Source organism: Ursus americanus, chromosome 8 (genome assembly GCF_024610735.1).
Source record: "Ursus americanus isolate L20-20 chromosome 8, mUrsAme1.1.p, whole genome shotgun sequence".
Classification (NCBI taxonomy): domain Eukaryota; kingdom Metazoa; phylum Chordata; class Mammalia; order Carnivora; family Ursidae; genus Ursus; species Ursus americanus.
In genome coordinates, this window is record NC_142134.1 from 49,783,659 (window position 1) to 49,797,681 (window position 14,023).

Genomic DNA, 14,023 nt, shown 5'->3' on the forward strand with positions numbered 1-14,023 from the left:
AGTTTATGCAAGTAAATTCAAGGTATACTCGGGGCGTGAAAGAGGAACGTTGAACTTGGACACAAAGTTATGATTTTCAAGTATTCGTTGTTTGAATGAATGTAGGCACATAAGATAAAAATTCACGTTCCAGAAAGGGACAAGTACAAGTGTTAAAAAGTGAGTCCCCTATCCTTACACCTAGGCTACCTGGTTTATCTCCCTAGGAACGGTTCCAGTTCCCAAGTGTTTATCCAGAGATACTCTGCCGTATCTCACGGACGTGCGCGTAGATGCGGGCACACATACTTTGTCACTGAACATCAATTACAGCATACTATCCACACTGCCTTATACTTTGCTTTTCTCACTTACTATGACCGTACCAATTGCTCTGTGATAGTATAGAAGAAGCTACCTAATTCTTCTTTGACGGTGGCACGGTATTTATGAGGAGACTGTAAAGACATGACAGAGGGGCGAAACCTGGAAAGATGGTCTCAGGTCAACTGCGGAACGCTGGGCCAGGTTTGAGAATCTGCTTCCTCGGGCAAGGAAAGCAACTTCATCAGCCTCTTCAAAGATGTTTGATGTGTAGAAGGAACGGTCCACAGACCAGCGTGGAAGGGCGGGGAGGCGTGGGGTGCAGGCAACGGACCAGGATCAGAGGTAGGTAACAGAGAATGGGAGCATCAATGCCCGCGATACGGTGTGAGAGAAATTCAGGCAGACACCCCACGTGATCCCTGGAGTGGTTCCGGAACTGGGCGGCCGTTGTTCACAGCGTTGCCGAAGCCTGGGTGACAGCAGTCCCTCAGTCCCTGTAGGCGTTTAGGCCTGTGTCAGCAACACGGGTTACAGGCAGGAGATGCTTTTTTCTGACGCTTGAAAGAAGCCAGAGGTCAGACCCGTGACGTTGACGCAAACGCACGACAATCCATGCTTGATCTGACACGTGATCCTTTCTGTCTGCGTCTGAGCTTCCACCTCGTGGAGGGTGTGTTAGCAATGCTGCTTTTGTTTTCATCTGTTTCATAATTTTTCTCCAACTTGGATGAACACGTTCTTTATGTGTTGTTCTAAGGATCAAGTGCGGTAATAGTAATCTCAAGAAAAAAGAAAGAAAAATGGAATGCCAAAAATATTCAGTGTACTACATCATGATTATGAAGACGAGGGCATTTATTTTCCTTTTGAAGTTTTCAGGTGGTAACTCATAAGTGATAAATACCCGAAGGGTCCCTGTATTACCTATTTCTACTGGACCAAACACAAGAAGGGCTCCCAAGGGAACAGTCAATTTTAGTGAAAGCAGGGTGCAAATATGTCTGTTTGGGTTCACCATTCTCTATCAATGCCCTGCAAATTCCCCACCACATGATAAGTACTCCAGAAATATTTGACGATTAAGTCACTGAGTAATGATTAATTAAGGGTTTCCCTTGGGAAAAAAAAAAGTTGTGTATCAGTTTTAAATTCAGTAGCAATTTATCGTATCTGGTATTTTAAGAGTAAAGTAGTGAGAAAGATCCTTAGCAATTCAAGTGACCATGTGGTGTGGAAGATCATAGGCAAACCCTGGCTGAATGGATTAAGGCTCATTTATCCAGCTCTGGACTGCCATGCATTCTCTCGCTGCCGTCTGGGGAAGGTTTTTCTCCCAGGGAGTTAAGTGGTGACTTTACAAATCGGGCTGTTTGGGGTCAGACCCGCTGTGGTGCACTCATTTGCTTCCCAGCAGGAAAGGAAACATCACTTTGCATAGCTCCTTCAGATCCTGTGTCATAAAATCCGCAGCTGAGATCTCAAGCAAATCATTAGATGGGCTAGAATGCCTGTAGATAAGTGATTATTTAGTTTTCATTGTCATGGGAAAGAAAAGCATCCTCTGTGTTCAAATTGTACTGATTATGATAAAATACGGGATTGCCATTCCATCAGCGCAAACAAATAATTAACATGTAGGTAATAAACTTAATAGGAACATAATATCTTAGGAAATAATGTAATAGAAAATAGATTTTGGGTGTGTGTTTCATCAAGTGACAGTTCTAATGAACATACTCAAATTATTCCATGAAATGGTACAGTTCTGCCCTATTCTGAATATGGGACCCTGGGCTAATTGAAATTAGTAACTTCTCTGAGCCAGTTTTGCTGCCTATAAAGGGAAGATAATGTTACCCTTAGCAGAGGACTGGTATGGTTAGCATAGGGCATGGCACATAGAAGACATAGATGGTATAAAATTTTGTAGAGAAACAGTATTTCAGCAGCTTGCAAGTTGTTTCGTGCAATGATTATTTTCATTACGAAAGATATATTTTATTTCCCCACCTTCTAATTTTTTTCTAAGCAAGATATAAATGTAGATCTTCTTTTACATAAGTGATGCGTATTGCTATGAACTGTGCAAATTTTCTACCAAGATATTCCTAATAACGTTAACATTTTAAAGTTGAATCTCTCTTTTTATGTTGAACTTGTCCAAGTAAAATATTATATTTGAGGCTCTTCAATTTCCAAATAGAAAAACCTTTCTCCTGGCCATCACAGTAACAGAAATTTTTATGCTCATGTCAAAAAAGAAAAAAAAATGTTAGTTGGCTTTCTAAATTTTCTCATTTTGAGTTTCAATACAATTATCCTTCTTGAAAAATTAATGGCTATTCAGCATTCTTTAAAACCTTCAAGTGAACGTATAAAACCAAACTGCAGCTGAAAATACAGAATGAAAGCGCCCAGATCTGATACGGAAATCTGACGGGCATTTCTGCCGCTGCCCAGAACACAGCGGGTGTTGATACCCAGACACCTACCACCTATTGTCTAATATTGACAGTGTCAGCAAAAGGATTTCTTAGAAAGCTTGATCATGTTTTTCTGTGAGTTTAGAAAATCAAATTTCATAGATAAGTGCCATTAAGAATCATCTAAAGTTGATCAAAATCTATTAGATATTTGTAATAAATTGATCATTTAGATAATTGGTATAATTTTTTATTGTGCTGCCTTGAACCACGTTATTAGTTCTGATTATGTTCTTGGTAGGAGACATTTCCTTAAGGGTCTGCAAAGGCAGGAATTTCAAATTACTGGCTCGAAGTGTATATGGTACTTCTTCGGTAATTCCTCAGCAATGCCTAGGAGGTATCCCACAGCCTTCTTAGAAACCCCTTCCACTTAATGACCTAGATCCAAGGGATTCTTCTCACATCTCTTTCATATCTTTAGTATGTCATGATTTGTTCAACGTCTGTCTGCTAAAACTGGAGAAGTCTAAAAATGTGAGCTAAGAACTAGGGAATCTCAATCTGTCTTTAGCAAACAGTGTCTAATTAAGGCCTTTCGAAATGTACGGAAAGCTCTCTACACCCTGATTCCACTGCCCTCCTCTGTCAAGTCGAGGGTGGGTAGGAGAGACCATAATTTCTTAAGCCGTTTACTCTGTGTGTGCCAGAACAATCTTTCTGAGTCTCTATATTATATGCTAGTCTCTGTATTATAACATAATAGACCCTTAGCCTTTGTCTCTTTTATGTGAGAGTTGGTGGATCTGTCCTGGGGAGCAGGGCTGGATCTTAAATCCATTCTTACTGTTTTTCCTTCTCCTTTCTACTCTCTGGTTTCCCTAGGAAACAGAAAGAGGACAGAGAAGAAAAAATATTTACTATATATTTGTTGAATCAACAGAAATGATGGTTAAATACGTATGTAGGTAGAGGGCTTGGAGAAATAAATTTCCTCCACTCAAAGTCAAAAGGTTTCCAGTGTTGACAAGTTTAACTCCCGAGAAGCCCTGCCTACCTCTCCTTCGGATCATCTGGGCAGTTTTTCTAGGTAGTCTCTGCTGCAACAGACATTCACATTCAGCCCAATTAGTAGGAGTCAGCCCCTGATGTATGGGAAGTAGTGAATGGATCCCAGAGGAAAATGCAGCTTTCTGACTTTCTGTGAAAAGAGAGCCCCACTATCCCTGCAGGGTTTTGTGCATTGCTGTTATAGTCATAAGAAAAACACTAGCTTCTGTTTATGAAGTGCTTATTTTTTGTACTAGGTACCAGACTAAAGGCTTTATAGGAACCATCACACTTACACCTGAAAACATTAGTAGGCAGATACTACTATGCCCATTGGAAAATTTTAACTTGACCTCTGGTGCTAATTGGCATTGGAGGACATATCGAAGTCCTTGGATTCGGGGGTGTAAGCAAATAGATTGTTCTGGGCCTCAGCTGCCCGCTACTCTTGTAAAACAAGAGTAATAATAATACCCATCTCTGGGGTACATTGTGAGGATTAAGCAGAACAGTACCTTCTAAATACTTATAGACAATAGCCAGCATGTAGTGAGCTTTTTAAAAATACAGACCGTTATCATAATCTTCATCATTATTATTTCTTTTAGCATTATTATTCCCAGGGAGGGTGGTCCTCATTGCCAGCTGTTGTAAGAGGTGTTTTGTTTTTGTTTTTGTTTTTTTAAAAGAAAAAGGTGATTTTAAACAGCCACCCTTCTCGCTACCTAAACCCCTCTGCTAAATTTGAGAATATGACCCCAAGTCAGCCCAGGTTTGATTATGGACACCAATGTTTTTCCTCACTGATATATTTTATAGACAATGAATTATTAACCGCATTTGTTACTAACAAGCAAAAGATTATATATTTTTCAACACCGTGGTAAAATAAAGCCCTTTATGGGATCGTTCTTTTTTTTTTCTTCTAGCTGAATTTGATTTTCCAACACCATGTAAGCTTCAAATATAACTTACAGGGCATTCATGACATAAATGGTGAGGTTGTCATCTGTATCCTTTTAAGCTCGACTTATGTGCATTATGCAGACAAATTTCACCGTTTGGGGAACCAGCCACCGTTGAATGGCCCCTGAAAGAAATCCAGAATAAGCGAGTTATTGACTCGACTCCAGAAAGGGAGGGGGAGAAAAGAGACTTGGGGCTACTTCAGGTTTTGTCTTGATGTGTCCCGCGAGTCCAATACAATACATTTTGTATTGCTTTGAAAAATAGTTTAGGCAGGTTTTAAACCTCACTGAATGTGCCTTTGCTGCCAGCATGGGAGCAGTAGGACTGTGAATTTTCTTTTCCCATTAGCAAAGCTGTTTCAGCGTTTTGGCCTGAAAATGTTAAGATCTTAGTTTAACTTTTAAGGTGTTAATATATCCCTATCAGAAGCAAAGTTAGGTTTTTCTAATGTCCCACAGCAGGACGATTGTTCAAATAGCGTCCGGCATGCTGCTCCCTCCAAGTAGCTCTCAGCGAAGAAAGCCAACTTTGTTCCATTTGAAAGAAACGAGTTAGTAAAAAAAAAAAAATGTAAACATTACAAAAAATGAAAATAGCGTACGAACAAATTATCTGTTCTCTTTTCCTCTGATGTAAGACGCCGCCTGCCACAAAGCCAGAGTATGTGGTGGAAGAAGTTCCATCAGACATGATTGTTGGGTCGGATGAAAACTAAATGTGCGTCCTTTCCTTAAAATTCAGTCATCTTAGCTGGTGTGCAGAGCCCTGAGTGAGGTTGTTCACAGATTCATAGCAATTCGGTTTTGAGAAATTCTTCCTACCCACAAGTCTGAGTATTCTTTATCTCTCTTCTTTTTTTTTTTCTTTTTTTTTCCCCCGTGGCGAAACATCTGAACTCCTCCAAGAGCTCCCTGAGTCCTAGAATTACAGATAAATGCTTCCTCGCCAGTCTATCCGCCCTCTCCCCAGAGCTTGTTGATATTTTTTGAGGGGAGCTGGTCATACCTTGTGACTTTTTTGCATCTCTGCCGCACATTTCTTCTGACGAGTCACCGCAGCATAAAACTGACCGGTTAGAGGCAACCTACTGTGTGCCAGGCGTTTCTGCGTACATTAGTCTCTGCGTCTGTGCGGCTGGGGCTGTTTGTCTCATGGAGAGAGACTTGGAGTTCACACAGCTGGCAAGCACAGAACCCTGAACTTCAACCTAGATCCCTCTAAGTCCAAAACCATCTATTTTTCTTCCGGTTTTTAAATAACCATACCTTTTCCAGTGGCCATAGAGACTCAGTCACAGGTGCAGGCTTTCTGGGAGGCACCCTCACATTTTCTACTTTGTCCCTCCCTCCTTTCCCACTCACCACCAGGACTACAAAAGCAGCTGAGAGGCGGTTGCCCTTCTGGAAAAGGGTGGTGTTTGGGCATCTTGCCTTTATGGGATTCGGGCGTTTCATTTTACTACTACAACAACTGTACATAAGATTTTATTGAATGTACGTATGAAATAACGGAAACGGTGTGCATTCGGGATTGGCAGTGGGCAAATACAGCAGATAATGAGTCTTCTGCATTCCTACACTAATTAATTCAAATCATTAGGAAAAATGGGCCCAACATTAGCTTTCTTTGCTGTTCTGTCTTTGTGGGGTGACAATTTCTCAGAGGCCCCAGGTTGTTACTTTCTCCAAACCGTCGATTTGGTAATTTGCTTATTTTCAAAAAACCGGCTGTATATTCCGAGCAGCCTCTTCCTGGCGGGATCGAAGGCAGTCTGAGAGACTGGATGTCTGCCGACCTAGTTCCTCTAGAATTCTTCTTCTCTGCCTTGGAGTCTTTGCTGCCACCAGAGAATATTTAATACCAAGCTCAAAATAAGTGTTTAGGAGGCTTTCAGCGGTGGTTTAAAGTAATTACCATGAGAGCTTTGGTAAAAGCCTTTATCCACAAAACTACTTAAATTATATAATTATATCCCCTACTTCACTCTTCCTTCCTTTCTCTGGATTTGTTTCTCTTTGCTGCGTGCCCCTACCCCAACACTGAAACACAGCCTCGGACCCAGATTCCACACTTCTCTGCCTCCCTCTCTAGGGCTACCCAAGTGAGACTAGATGCCTTGTAAGGAGTTATTTGCCTGATGGAACCTATCATAATCCCACTTCCCAAACCCCTGCCCAGGGGCCAAGAGCAATTTATCCAGCACTACAACTTCCTCTTCTTACCTTCCTCCATTTTGTAACCCTTGACCTTTCTGATGGCATGACCCTACTGGGAGATTGGTCTGTTTCCTCGTTACAGTGTTTTGTATGTACTCCCACCCTGGAAAGCCCATATCTATGTATCAGCAAAGCATGGGAAGTGTGTGTGTGAGTGTGTGTGTGTGTGTGTGTGTCTTTTTCCCCCTTCATTATATTTAGCAATATGTATTGATTAAATGCATTCTCTTGGCTGCCTTCCACTAAGCTGTTTTGGAGGACCTCTTTGGCCATATGTTTTTAATGATTTCACCTTCTGTCTGCCCTTATCCACTTTGGAAAAATTACTCTATGTTAGTTTGGTTCTATACGAATATGTTTTTTAAGGTTATGTTTCTTGTATAGTCTGGGAGTTCAAAAACACCAAAGCTTTTTTGGTCAAAAACTATGTCCAAGAAAGCTGGTGATCCCACTGGAATGAATACTAAATGGACCAATTATGTATAAATGTAGTTTCTCTCTACTCTCAGGCATACATTTTTTTACAACTTACTGCACTAGCCAATGGAAGAGTGGATATATGTGTTATACAGGCGTATATGGAATGTCCAGTGTTCCACTGAATCAATAACACATTGTCGAAAAACAAGTAATACCCAGCAGTTTATCCATGTTGCTATTATGGGAGTCATAACTCACTCTTTAAGAACTTGCTAACATTGTCCATACTTGATACGGTCATAATGTATTATTAAGAATGTCCTTGGAATGTTCTGTTAATTTGTAATTTTAGGGTGTGAACATTTGGAGAGTGTAAAAGTAGAGAAAGAATGAAATGTTATTGGACCATAAATTTGCAAATACCTCATGGCTTAAATGATGATGAGGTGGGGCCCCAAACCTCAAAAACAACTCATAAAATGTGTGTTAGTTTAAGACTCTTATATATATATCCTCCTTTTTGACACTTTAAATTTACTTATAATGGGTTTTAAAAGGTAGACCTTTAGCAAGTTAAAGTAAGATTTTTTCACACACCCGCCCGATGAATATTTATTTTTCTGCTATTAAAAACAATCAATATCTGTGAAGTTATGGTGTGGTATCTGAAGAACATGCCAGCAAAACATGGCCTCTGCATTTTCTTTATCATTACTTATTTTAACCTAGTATTTATGAAGCGCTCATCTGCATGTCCTATGTTATCACATGTAACTCTACATAGATACGATTTTACATTCTTTCTGGAAGCTTTAAGTCGAACATACACATTGATATGGTCATCTATATAAAAAAAATAGAGAAAAACACCAAACCAGTTTATAACTTTCAAGTTATTTTCTACTCAACAGCTGTCAGTTTGGAGACAGAAATTAAGAGATAAAGAAAAACAGTCTAGTCTAGTTACATAAATACGTGTCTTCCCACCATGTACCGAGAACTATATGCTGTATGAGAAGAGATAACGCTAACTTCTCTAGAGTTGAGGGGAAGACAGATACATTTTATGTAGTAGAAATAGCTGGTAGGGTTGGGTGTTAACAATGAGAAGGTGGGTTGGAAATAAGTTGCCAATGGGAGATTTCAAAAGGAAACTTAAAATTCTCTCCGTGGTACCACTTGAACTGTAGCTCTGTTGTACAGTATTTGACACTTTACAGATCCTTCTTTATCAGATGTTGGTACCTCTGTTAAACCTAATGTCGGAAGAAGGGAAAGAAGTGGTCTTTCTTGGGTGTCAGTTCTGACCCAAGCACTGTGCAGGGCACTTGACTCACAAGTAAAGGAGTTATTTTGTCCCCACAATAACCCTACAGAACAGATATTAACCCAGTCTTATGAATGAGAAAATTTTGATTCCAAGAAGTTAAGTAACCTGCCTGCATAAAGATATCCATAAATGGCAGAACAGGGCCGTTCTGATACTGTATTGCCTTCTAGCTTCTGGGACATTAGTTCTGTACAACGTGGCATCGTCATCTGGCTTCAGATGTTATCAGTGCCCCGAAGCGTCGTGTGAACCCTCGTGGCCACCCTTGACTTCGTAACCTAAACAGTGCCGCTTTTTTATAGTCATGCATTTGCATGTTGTCCGTGGATGCCTGTTTTCTCTGCCTCAATTGGTGACTTTGCACATCAGCTGACAAGTCCTGAAGAGCGATTTTACAGTGGCTCAAAGTTGGCTGGTTTTAGCAGAGTCCCTGTCTTTGCTCCGCAAGATTCCCGCAGGTGTCTTCCTGGAGCATTGTGTTGCATTTTGTCCTTTTTATGGAAAGTAAGTGAAAACAGACACCTGTGGGGCTTACACTACAGTGAGAAGTAGAAGCTTCATAAACTTCAGTCCATCTGACAAGGGTGAGAGCCGTGCGTCTCCCCAAAGTGATTCATCATTAGCCCCAATTGTATGCTTATTGCTCTTAACTGATGATGAACTCATGAAGGAAAAGAATAAATCCAGGAACAATGAAATACATTGTTAAATAACTGTGTCTGAAAGTCAAAGTGTAATTCAGAATCTTGACATATTATTTTTTTCCTTTCTGGGACTAGAATTCTCCTTAAAACAGACGTTTATCATTTGACCTGCACCTGTTTTAACAGATTCCCAGGAAGAAATATAAATGCCCAGTGCTTGTTTGTATTCAGACCCAAACACCAACATATACTTCGGAATAAATAAGTACCCTTCTTTCCTTTAACTTTTGCCATTTGGGATTAGCCTAGCGGACGATACCGTCTGGGGTAGAGATAGGTGATCCTGTCATGGTAAGGTCATCGCAGCCCAGAACAAGGTGGGGAAGCCACCACCATTAGGTGTTACATGTTGGGTTACTTATCTGTAATCTTTACCTCGTCTCTGCTCATAGACTTGGCTAACTAGTCTCTAGTCAAAGGCTAAAGGCTTTTATCTTCCTTCCCTTAGGGATACTTCCACATTCCCTATGAGGGTGTTCCTTGGATATGTTCTTAAGTAAGACTACCTGTACTATAAATCTCTGAGAGGAATCAGGGGAAAAAAGAAAAAAACAACCCAAAGGCTAGAAAGTGCAAAGGGCCATTTTTATGCAGGTGCTTTCTGTAACATTACATTTGGGACCATCAAAAGCATAGTTCTTAGGTGGCCTAACACGTTCTTTGCACATCTGGCCTCTGGGTTCTTCAGTCTAGTCCAAGCAGGGTTTTTGCCAAAATGAAAGTGGCATGTTGCCTGCTATGATACTTTCCAAACAAATCAGGGCTTTCAATTTATTTCACTATAAAACCGTGTTAGATTTCATTGTCTAGGATGCCCTGTGTGGTTTTTATCAAGGGTTTCCTTGGTAAAAGTCATGTAAAAGCAATGAAAAAGATTGCCATAAAGCTACAAGTTTCTGATTTCTTAAAGATTATTGTTTTATTTTATTTCATTGCAGGGTATTATATGTTACCTATTTTGCCAGGCTACCCCCCAAAGATGAAATAGAGCTCCATTAAGGGCTCCTGGTCAGAGGTATCTTTATGAGGAATTCTACTGGCCTAATTATCTGCCAAGCATCTTTCTTTTTCTTTTCTAAGGATATTTCTTATAAACCAAATAAATATTGTTTCTTTGGTCCCTGTTATATAACCCGGCTTGATCACTAAATAGTCTAGGTGTTCATTCTATTATTTTTACTAGACAATTTATATTCTATGAGACAAAAGGAGATGTTAGATCATCACTGCCACCTTGTTCTCCATTTACTTTGTAACAAGATGAGCACATTAGGGGCGTCTGGGTGGCTCAGTCGGTTGAGTGTCCAACTCTTGATTTCGGCTCAGGTCATGATGTCAGGGTCATGGGATTGAGCCCCATGTCATGCTCCACTCTCAGCAGGGAGTCTGCTTGAGATTCTCTCCTTCTGCCCCTTCCCCTATTCAAGCTCTTTCTCTCTCAAATAAATAAATCTTTAAAAAAAAAAGTGCATTAACATTTTGGTTTTTTTGTTCTAATTAAGAACATCCAAGGGGCACCTGGTTGGCACAGTCAGTAGAGCATGCAACTCTTTCTTTTTCTTTAAGATTTTATTTATTTATTAGAGAGGGGAGGGGAGAAGCAGACCCCCCCCCCCCCCACTGAGCAGGAAGTCCAACACAGGGCTTGATCCCAAGACCCCAAGACCATGACCTGAGCCAAAGGCAGATGCTTAACCGGCTGAGCCACCCAGGTGCCCAGAGCTTGCAACTCTTGATCTTGGCGTTGTAAATTCGAGCCCACGTTTGGTGTAGAAGTTAGTTTAAAATAAAAATTTAAAAAAAAAAACCTTAAAAGAACATCCAAGATGTACAGCAGTTTTATAGTCAGCAAAAACAGTCCTCAAAATGGTCCCACAAGAACAATTGTAACTTCCCACAGGTATTCTGCAATCATTAATAATTTGCTTACTAATTCTTTACAAAGCTTTTATTTCATTTCTTCATCAGAGGCCTCAGTCCCAAAGGGAAAGAGATAGAAACAGATAAATGACTGTGCATTACGCTCCATTGCAGAAGTATAAACAAGTACGTGGAAAATCCAAAAGATAGTAGGACTTCTATCCCTGGAGGACTCAGGAGAAACAGAGCCATGTTTATTTGTTCAGTCTTGTTAGTGTGTAGTCTTAAAAGGGAAAAACAGATCATGACAATGGGGAGAATGAAGATGCAAGAGAAAAGTGGGGGAGACAGAGGTGAAAACAATCTCTGTTCTTCCTCTACCTCAAGAATTAGGGAGAAAGGAGTAAAGGGAAGTTTTGAGGTTGAGGGAGGAAAGTTGAGGAAATTCTTCCTGGTATAAACATTCTCAGTAAAGCAGGTATATGTTTGCTGAAGTGACAAGGGCCGAATTTGGAATCTTGGAGAGAGGAGAAGGTCTGGACTGGCCTGTAGGAGAGTGGAATCCACCAGGCGTGGGTGAAAGTACGGATCAGCGGTCATGAGCACCCATACGAGAGAAGAGAGCTGGAATAGAGCCTGTCCTCATGGTTGGGCGGGGAGGGTTCCCTTCTGTGTTACGGAGACTAAGAACCAAGGAGAATGTTGGCTGTAGCCTAAACTGTGAATTGGCCAGGCGGGAAGCATGGCAGGAGGTCCAGGTCTAAGAGCTCTAAGGAGCGCTCAGCTGCGTGCAGGGCTGTGGGTAGGGAGAGTTGAGTTGAATGATGGACTGGAATGTCCACATGGGATGCAGGTTAGGGAAGGCACAAACAAACCCCACTTTTCCTCCCTTACCTGGATGGCTGCCTGCTAAGGTATCTGGACCCCTGCCTTACCCCTTGCCTGTCTGGGTCCCCAAATTGCCTTTACTTCAGACCGTCTCTGATGAAAGCAACACATGCTCCTTCTCTTTCAGCCCACATATAAGACTGTGGAGAATAAGGAGATACAGAGCTTGTATTTTGTTCTATTCTATGGTCTTTTATCCTTTTTCTGATTTAGCTTCTTCTTTATATATTTTCACTTTCACATGTCACTAAGTTTAAATGTTTAAACATTTCCCCCTTCAGTAGCCAAAAAGAAAACAAAGCAACAGCTAATATAGTAATAAATTTATTTCTAGCTACAGGAGATAAGCTTCAATGCAATATGGCCATAAAGTATGGCTCCTAGGCTTAGGGGAGAAGCAATAAACCTTCATAAATAAAATAATTTTTAAAATACTCCTGGCAGTATAAATAAGAGTAAAATATAACTTGTAACTGGCAACACACAGCCAGCAACAGAGCTACTTACAAAAGAAAGCTATAGACTAAAATAAGAAAATGTTTGCAACTTTGTTGTTGTTGTTACCTTGCACTCTAGGTGGGCAGGCTGCAGAATTCAGGAGGGCGGTGGGGGGACGACGTTTTTGACTCCCCTTCTGAAATGTTACCTCTGTTGCATTTCCTGACACCTTCTGATTTACCAAAGACCTGTGATAATCACCAAGGAAACCCAGCAGCCCTGATGCTACAAATAAGAGAGTTTTCAACCAATTTCAAGGTGTCAGAGAACACCTTCAAGCAGGGAGAGTGGGGCACACAGGACCAAGTCCCATGGATGTGCTTAATGCTGGAGCTTGCCCAGCTCAGGGGTCCCTTGACTTTCAGTCTTGCTCTGCCGCTGATCTCAAAAAAGCAGTGAAGTTCTCCTGAGATCCATCTCAGTTTTCCTTTGGGTTTTCAGCTCAGGGGTCGTGTGGGCAAAAGCATAAAAAATACAGTTGCATTTCAGTGAGCAGTGCCTTGGTTTGAAAGACTGTTGAAATGATGGATTATTCTTTAAAAAATTAAGAAACAAGGAAGAGAAGATCTCCCTCCTTCCCTCCTTACCTCTCCCACCTCTCTGTGTCTCACACACACACACACACACACACACAGTCATTCACTCACTCTCAAATCAGAAGTAAGAACAGGCAGGAAACTGGAGAGCCGCCAGTAGGATAACTCAGAATTGATCAGTGCTCTCATTCAATACATTGGTAATTCCCAAGCATTTGTCATCACGGGCAGTGTTTGTTGCTGAGAAATGGGGGAAACGTGGTCTCTCCCTTGGAGGAACTGAGGGCCTTGCTGGCCTAGAGTGAGTTATGCTTGGCCGCATGAAGTGAGTCTGGGAGGGCTTGGCGGTAAGCTTGGTTTAGAAGGTGGTAGATTAACATCAGGGAAGGGGATTCCAGAGAGGGCAGAAAGGGGTCAAGATGGTGAAGGGAAACACGAATGAACATTAGCTGGGCCTCGACTGTGGAGAGCTTTAAATGCCATTTTAAAGAGTTGGAGCTTTCTTGTGTAAATGGTAGGAAGCCATAGACAAATTTTAGAGCAAGAAGAGCCGTGGTTTGTTTTAAATTTGTTTTATAAAGAGAAATCTCTGTTGGCGGTAAAGATGAGATGAGAGACAGATGATGAGGGCTCTAGGGAAACAGCAGAGGGACTGGTGTGGACATTCCATTTATAATTTGCTATGCCTGGTACTGTCTCAAGTTGGGTTTGCTTTTCCTGGATTATGTGGAGAAAGACAAGCTAGCACAGGAATTTAATTCTGAGTATGATTTCACCACTTAGCGGCCAGGTGTTCGTGGGCAAGGAACTTCAGTCCTGTGTC

The 14,023-nt window shown here is 41.1% G+C and overlaps 1 protein-coding gene and 1 long non-coding RNA gene across 6 annotated transcripts in view; one reads left to right on the top strand and one right to left on the bottom strand.

Annotated features, from left to right (window-relative positions):
- ATP8A1 (ATPase phospholipid transporting 8A1) overlaps positions 1-14,023 on the top strand; it is a 224,253-nt gene that overhangs the window by 139,235 nt on the left and 70,995 nt on the right. The window lies entirely within an intron of this gene.
- On the bottom strand, positions 936-5,873 carry LOC123804099 (uncharacterized). The gene is made up of 3 exons (XR_006783069.2): positions 5,754-5,873; positions 4,755-4,869; positions 936-1,085 (listed from the first exon to the last, which is right to left on the bottom strand). It is a non-coding gene; the product is annotated as an uncharacterized LOC123804099 (long non-coding RNA).